At 36.2% G+C, this 8053-nt stretch overlaps 1 non-coding gene across 1 annotated transcript; it reads right to left on the reverse strand.

Moving 5' to 3' along the window:
• Positions 1-7695: 7695 nt before the first annotated feature.
• Positions 7696-7803, reverse strand: LOC130942587 (small nucleolar RNA R71). The gene has a single exon (XR_009071153.1). It is a non-coding gene; the product is annotated as a small nucleolar RNA R71 (small nucleolar RNA).
• Positions 7804-8053: the final 250 nt, after the last annotated feature.

Here is an 8053-nt window from a genome sequence, read left to right on the forward strand (position 1 = left end):
CTATTCCAACCTGATTGAGAACCGACAAATGATTAGTGGTGCTGTGACACAGCATTTGGACCATTTTCATTGAGAGGATGGGATGTAGCCATTGACAACGGTGATGCCCTACATACAGCTTGCCATAGAAAGGAGTGATAAAAAACTGGAAGGAAGAAGTAGGAAAGCAGAGATTCAGAAGGAACACAGCACCTCTATACGCTTATCTGAAATTCCCACCATTAAATTACATGAGTATCTCTATCTTTACTTTTTGTTTATTTTATTATTATTCCAAAAAATCAATAACCTCTTAATTTAGTTAAATCCGCCTGACTGGGATTTACAAGATGACCATAGCTTGCTTCATACCAACAATCTCTGTGGGATCGACCCTTACTCACATAAGGTATTACTTGGACGACCCAGTACACTTGCTGGTTAGTTGTGCAGAGTTGTGACAAAGTGTGATTCACGTTTGAGAGCACCAAGCCATTGGAGCCATTGTTGATTATCACAATTCGTGCACCAAGTTTTTGGCGCCGTTGCCGAGGATTGTTCGAGTTTGGACAACTAACGGTTCATCTTGTTGCTCAGATTAGGTAATTTTCTTTTATTTTCTTTTCAAAAAAATTTTTCAAAATTCTTTCAAAAATTTTTCTTTATCTTCGTTTTTTTTAAAATATAATTTTTGAAAAAATAATAAAAATACAAAAAAAATTAGAAAATCATAAAAACAAAAGTATTTTGTGTTTCTTGTTTGAGTCTTGAGTCAATTTTTAAGTTTGGTGTCAATTGCATGTTTTAAAAATTATTATGCATTTTTCGAAAATTCATGCATTCATAGTGTTCTTCATGATCTTCAAGTTGTTCTTGGTAAGTCTTCTTGTTTGATCTTGATGTTTTCTTGTTTTGTATCTTTTGTTGTTTTTCATATGCATTTTTTGTTTGTTAGAGTCCAAGCATTAAAGAATTCTAAGTTTGGTGTCTTGCATGTTTTCTTTGCATCAAAAATTTTTCAAAAATATGTTCTTGATGTTCATCATGATCTTCAAAGTGTTCTTGGTGTTCATCTTGACATTCATAGTGTTCTTGCATACATCTTGTGGTTTGATCCAAAATTTTCATGTTTTGGGTCATATTTGTGTTTTTCTCTCTCATCATTAAAAATTCAAAAAAATAAAAAAATATCTTTTCCTTAATTTTCTCATAATTTTCGAAAATTTGAGTTGACTTAGTCAAAAATTTTTAAAATTAGTTGTTTCTTACAAGTCAAATCAAATTTTCAATTTTAAAAATTTTATCTTTTCAAAATCTTTTTCAAAAATCATATCTTTTCAATTTTATCTTTGTTTTTCGAAAATTTTCAAACAAATATTTTTCAAAATTTTTCAAAATCTTTTTCTTATCTTTTACATCATATTTTCGAAAATATAATCAACAATTAATGTTTTGATTCAAAAATTTGAAGTTTGTTACTTTCTTGTTTAGAAAGGTTCAATCTTTAAATTCTAGAATCATATCTTTTAGTTTCTTGTTAGTCAAGTAATCAATTTTAATTTTTAAAATTAAATCTTTTTCAATATATCTTTTTCTTAAAAATCTTATCTTTTTATCATATCTTTTTTATCTTATCTTTTTATCATATCTTTATATCATATCTTTTTCAAAATTTTATCTTTTTTCAAAAATTTGATTTCAAAATATCTTATCTAACTTCTTATCTTCTTATCTTTTCAAGTTTGATTTTAATATCTTTTTCAACCAACTATTTGACTTTTTGTTTGTTTCTTATCTTTTTCAAAACCACCTAACTACTTCTCCCTCTCTAATTTTCGAAAATATCTCATCCTTTTTCAAAATTCATTTTAAATTAACTAATTGTTTTAAATTTTAATTTTAATTCTATCTTATCTTTAATTTTCGAAAATCATTAACTCCTTTTCAAAATTAATTTTTGAATTCTCTCCTTCTTCTATTCTTCTATTTATTTATTTATTTACTAACACTTCTCTTTACCTCTTTTCATCTCAAATCACTGCCCCTACCTTTACCCTTTATTCAGACTATTCATTCTTCTTCACTCCTATCCCCTTTCTTCTTTTACTAATAATAAGGATCCTCTTTACTGTGACATAGAGGATTCCTCTTCTTTTCTTGTTCTCTTCTCTTTCATATGAACAGGAATTAGGAAAAAGGCATCTTTGTTGATGCTGATCCAAGAGAAGCTAAATTACAACAATCAAGAGGCAACCTTTCTGAAATTTTTGAACAAGAGAAGGAGATGGCAGCCGAACCCAACAACAATAATGCAAGGAGGATGCTTGGTAATTTTACTAAACCCACGTCCAAGTTTGATAGAAGAAGCATCTCCATTCCTGCCATTGGAGCAAACAATTTTGAGCTGAAACCTCAATTAGTTGCTTTAATGCAACAGAATTGCAAGTTTCATGGACTTTCATCTGAAGATCCTTACCAGTTTTTAACTAAGTTCTTGCAGATTTGTGAGACTGTTAAGACGAATGGAGTAGATCCTGAAGTTTACAGGCTCATGCTTTTCACTTTTACTGTAAGAGACAGAGCTAGAACATGGTTAGACTCACAATCTAAAGATAGCCTGGACTCTTGGGATAAGCTGGTCACGGCCTTCTTGGATAAATTCTTTCCTCCTCAAAAGCTGAGCAAGCTTAGAGTGGATGTTCAGACCTTCAAGCAAAAATATGGTGAATCCCTCTATGAAGCTTGGGAAAGATACAAGCAGATGACCAAAAAGTGTCCTTCTGACATGTTTTCAGAATGGACCATATTAGATATATTCTATTATGGTTTATCTGAGTTTTCCAAGATGTCATTGGACCATTCTGCAGGTGGATCCATTCACCTAAAGAAAACGCCTGCAGAAGCTCAAGAACTTATTGACATGGTTGTAAATAACCAATTCATGTACACTTCTGAGAGGAATTCCGTGAATAGTGGGACGCCTCAGAGGAAGAGAGTTCTTGAAATTAATGCTCTGAATGTCATATTGGCTCAGAACAAAGTGTCGACTCAGCAAGTCAACATGATCTCTCAAAGTCTGAATGGATGGCAAAATGCTTCTAACAATACTAAAGAGGCAGCTTCTGAAGAAGCTTATGATCCTGAAAATCCTGCAATGGCAGAGGTTAATTACATGGGTGAACCTTATGGAAACACCTATAATTCATCATGGAGAAATCATCCCAATTTCTCATGGAAGGATCAACAAAAGCCTCAACAAGGCTTTAATAATGGTGGAAGAAATAGGCTCAGTAATATCAAGCCTTATCCATCATCTTCTCAGCAACAGACAGAGAACTCTGAGCAGAGCCCCTCTAATTTAGCAAACTTAGTCTCTGATCTGTCTAAGGCCACTTTAAGTTTCATGAGTGAGACAAGGTCCTCCATCAGAAATTTGGAGGCACAAGTGGGCCAGCTGAGTAAGAAAGTCATTGAAACTCCTCCCAATATTCTCCCAAGCAATACAGAAGAGAATCCAAAAGGAGAGTGCAAGGCCATTGATGTAATCAATATGGCCGAATGCACAACGGAGGAGAAGGACGAAAATCCTAGTGAGGAAGACCTCTTAGAACGTCTCTCAAGTAAGAAGGAGTCCTCTATTGAGGACCTAAAGGAATCTGAGGCTCATATAGAGACCATAGAGATTCCATTAAATCTCCTTCTGCCATTCATGAGCTCTGAAAACTATTCTTCCTTTGAAGAGGATGAAAATGTGACTGGAGAGCAAGTTGCTCAATATTTAGGAGCTATCATGAAGCTAAATGCCAAGTTATTTGGTAATGAGAGGAAGCATGAAAAGTGATGAGCGGATAATTTGTATGCTTTTTGGCATTGTTTTTAGTATGTTTTTAGTATGATCTAGTTAGTTTTTAGTATATTTTTATTAGTTTTTAGTTAAAATTCACTTTTCTGGACTTTACTATGAGTTTGTGTGTTTTTCTGTGATTTCAGGTATTTTCTGGCTGAAATTGAAGGTTCTGAGCAAAAATCTGATTCAGAGACTGAAAAGGACTGCAGATGCTGTTGGATTCTGACCTCTCTGCACTCGAAGTGGATTTTCTGGAGCTACAGAAGCCCAATTGGCACGCTCTCAACGGCGTTGGAAAGTAGACATCCTGGGCTTTCCAGCAATATATGATAGTCCATACTTTGCCCAAGATTTGATGGCCCAAACCGGCGTTCAAAGTCACCTCAAGAAATTCCAGCGTTAAACGCCGGAACTGGCACCTAAATGGGAGTTAAACGCCCAAACTGGCATAAAAGCTGGCGTTTAACTCCAAGACAAGTCTCTACACGAAAATGCTTCATTGCTCAGCCCAAGCACACACCAAGTGGGCCCGGAAGTGGATTTTTATGTCATTTACTCATCTTTGTACACCTTAGGCTACTAGTTTTCTATAAGTAGGACCTTTTACTATTGTATTCGACATCTTGGTAGCTATCTTCTAATTTTATGCTATCTTAGATCATTTGGGAGGCTGGCCTCACGGCCATGCCTAGACCTTGTTCTTATGTATTTTCAACGGTGGAGTTTCTACACACCATAGATTAAGGTGTGGAACTCTGCTGTACCTCGAGTATTAATGCAATTACTATTGTTCTTCTATTCAATTCCGCTTGTTCTTTGTCCAAGATATCACTTGTTCTTCAACTTGATGAATGTGATGATCCGTGACACTCATCATCATTCTCACCTATGAACAAGGTGACTGACAACCATTCTTGTTCTACAAGCATTCGAGGCCCTAGTGTATATCTCTTGGATTTCTGATTGCATGATGCATGGTTGATCGCCTGACAACCGAGTGCTCGCCTGACAAACGAGCCAGCCATTTCGTGAGATCAGAGTCTTCGTGGTATAGGCAAGAACTGATGGCGGCATTCAAGAGAATCCGGAAGGTCTAACCTTGTCTGTGGTATTCTGAGTAGGATTCAATGATTGAATGACTGTGACGTGCTTCAAACTCCTGAGGGCGGGGCGTTAGTGACAGACGCAAAAGAATCACTGGATTCTATTCCGGCCTGATTGAGAACCGACAGATGATTAGCCTATGCTGTGACAGAGCATCAGGGACGTATTTTCAATGAGAGGATGGGAGGTAGCCATTGACAACGGTGAAACCCTACATGAGCTTGCCATGGAAAGGAGTAAGAAGGATGGATGAAGACAGTAGGAAAGCAAGAGACGGAAGGGAAGGCATCTTCATACGCTTGTCTGAAGCTCTTACACTAATGATATACATAAGTATCTCTATCTTTATCTTTATGCTTTATTCGTTTATCACTATACCCATTTGAGTCTGCCTGACTGAGATTTACAAGGTGACCATAGCTTGCTTCATACCACCAATCTCCGTGGGATCGACCCTTACTCGCGTAAGGTTTATTACTTGGACGACCCAGTGCACTTGCTGGTTAGTTGTGCGAAGTTGTGTTTATGCCATGGTATTGAGCACCAAGTCTTTGGAGCCATTACTAGGGATTGTTTATGTTTTGAAAAGTATTGATCACAATTTCGTGCACCAAGTTTTTGGCGCCGTTGCCGGGGATTGTTCTTGTGTATGGACAACTGACGGTTCATCTTGTTGCTTAGATTAGGCATTTTTTTTCTTTCGAAATTCTTGAAGATGAATTCTAGAGTTTCATGATGATTTGCTGAAATCTGGCTGGCTGTAAAGCCATGTCTAATTTCATTGGACCGAGGTTTCAACTTATCATCACAAGAGCTTGTTGATCTTGCTTTTGGAGCAGTGATCTGCTAAGGCTTGGCTGGCCTTTGGCCATGTCTAGTGTTTTGGACCGAAGCTTTCTTTGAAAGCTTGGCTGGCTGTGAAGCCATGTCTAATTCCTGGACCGGAGTCTTAGACTAGCATTGCACTGATTCCTGAAATTCTCATTAAGAATTTTGATATCTTTTTCCACTTAATTTTCGAAAATCACAAAAAAATTCACAAAATCATAAAAACCAAAAATATTTGATGTTTCTTGCTTGAGTCTAGTGTCTCATCTTAAGTTTGGTGTCAATTGCATACATTCATTCATGTATCTTAAGGATCTTCAAGTAACTCTTGATGATTTCTTACTCTGATCTTTGAATTCTTTTGACTTGAGTGTTTATGTGTCTCATATAGTGTCAGTAGTATACAAACTGCTAAGTTTGGTGTCTTGCATGCATTGTTATTTGATTCTTGTTGCATTTTGATTATTAAAAAAAAAATCCAAAAATATTTTTAATTTGTGTCTTTTCAAGTCAATAAAACAAAGAATTGAAGATTCAGAACATACTGCAGAGGAATTATACAGAAAAAGCTGGGCGTTCAAAACGCCCAGTGAAGAAGGACAGACTGGCGTTTAAACGCCAGCCAGGGTACCTGGTTGGGCGTTTAACGCCCAAAAGGGGAGCATTTTGGGCGTTAAACGCCAGAATGTATACCATTCTGGGCGTTTAACGCCAGGATGGTGCTAGGAGGAAGATTTTGTTTTCAAAATCAATTTTTTTCAAGTTTTCAAAGTTTTTCAAAATCAAATCTTTTTCAAATCATATCTTTTCAATCAAATGTTTTCAAAATTAACTTCTTTCCTTTTTTTTAAAGATACTTACTAACAATTAATGATTTGATTGAACATTTTAAGTATGTTGCCTTTTCTGTTGAGAAAGGTTTAATGTTTGAATCATATCTTTTCTTGTTAGGCAAGTCATCAATTTTTAAAATCATATCTTTTAAAATTGTTTTCAAATCAAATCTTTTTAAAATGTTTTTCAAATCATATCTTCTTAACCACATCTTTTTCAAATAAGTTTTCAATCAAATCTTTTTAATTTCTAATTTCAAAATCTTTTTCAAAAATCACTTGATTTCTTTCTCACTTTTATTTTCGAAAATCAATTAAGTGTTTTTCAAAATGTTTTCAAAATCTTTTTAATTGAATTTTCGAAAATTGTCTTCCCTCCTCCTCACATCCTTCTATTTATGGAGTACTACTCCTTCTTAATGCACAATTCGAACTCTATCTAATAAAGTTCGAATTCCTCTTCTCCTTCTTCTTTCTATTTCTCTTTTCCTCTGACACCTCAAGGAATCTCTATACTGTGACATAGAGGATTCCACATTTTCTTGTCCTCTTCTCTTTCATATGAGCAGGAGCAGAGACAAAGGCATTCTTGTTGAAGCTGACCCTGAACCTGAAAGGACCTTGAAGAGAAAGCTAAGAGAAGCCAGAGCACAACTCTCTTTAGAGGACCTGACCGAATTCTTCAAAGAAGAAGAACTCATGGCAGCCGAAAACAACAACAATGCCAACAATGCAAGGAAGGTGCTGGGTGACTTTACTGCACCTACTCCTGACTTCTATGGGAGAAGCATCTCTATCCCTGCCATTGGAGCAAACAACTTTGAGCTTAAGCCTCAGTTGGTTTCTCTACTGCAACAGAATTGCAAGTTCCATGGACTTCCAATGGAAGATCCACATCAGTTTTTAGCTGAGTTCTTGCAAATCTGTGACACAGTCAAGACTAATGGGGTTGACCCTGAGGTCTACAGACTGATGCTATTCCCTTTTGCTGTAAGAGACAGAGCTAGAATATGGTTGGACTCTCAACCTAAGGATAGCCTGGACTCTTGGGAAAAGCTAGTCAATGCCTTCTTGGCAAAGCTCTTTCCACCTCAAAAATGGAGTAAGCTTAGAGTGGAAGTCCAAACCTTCAGACAAAAGGATGGAGAATCCCTCTATGAAGCTTGGGAAAGATACAAACAATTGATCAGAAAATGTCCCTCAGACATGCTTTCTGAATGGAGCATCATAGGTATTTTCTATGATGGTCTCTCTGAACTATCTAAGATGTCTCTGGATAGCTCTGCTGGAGGATCTCTTCATCTGAAGAAGACGCCTACAGAAGCTCAAGGGCTCATTGAAATGGTTGCAAATAACCAATTCATGTACACTTCTGAAAGAAATCCTGTGAACAATGGGACAAGTCAGAAGAAAGGAGTTCTTGAGATTGATGCTCTGAATGCCATTCTGGCTCAGAACAAGA

The sequence above is a fragment of the Arachis stenosperma genome, chromosome 7 (genome assembly GCF_014773155.1).
Source record: "Arachis stenosperma cultivar V10309 chromosome 7, arast.V10309.gnm1.PFL2, whole genome shotgun sequence".
Lineage (NCBI taxonomy): Eukaryota > Viridiplantae > Streptophyta > Magnoliopsida > Fabales > Fabaceae > Arachis > Arachis stenosperma.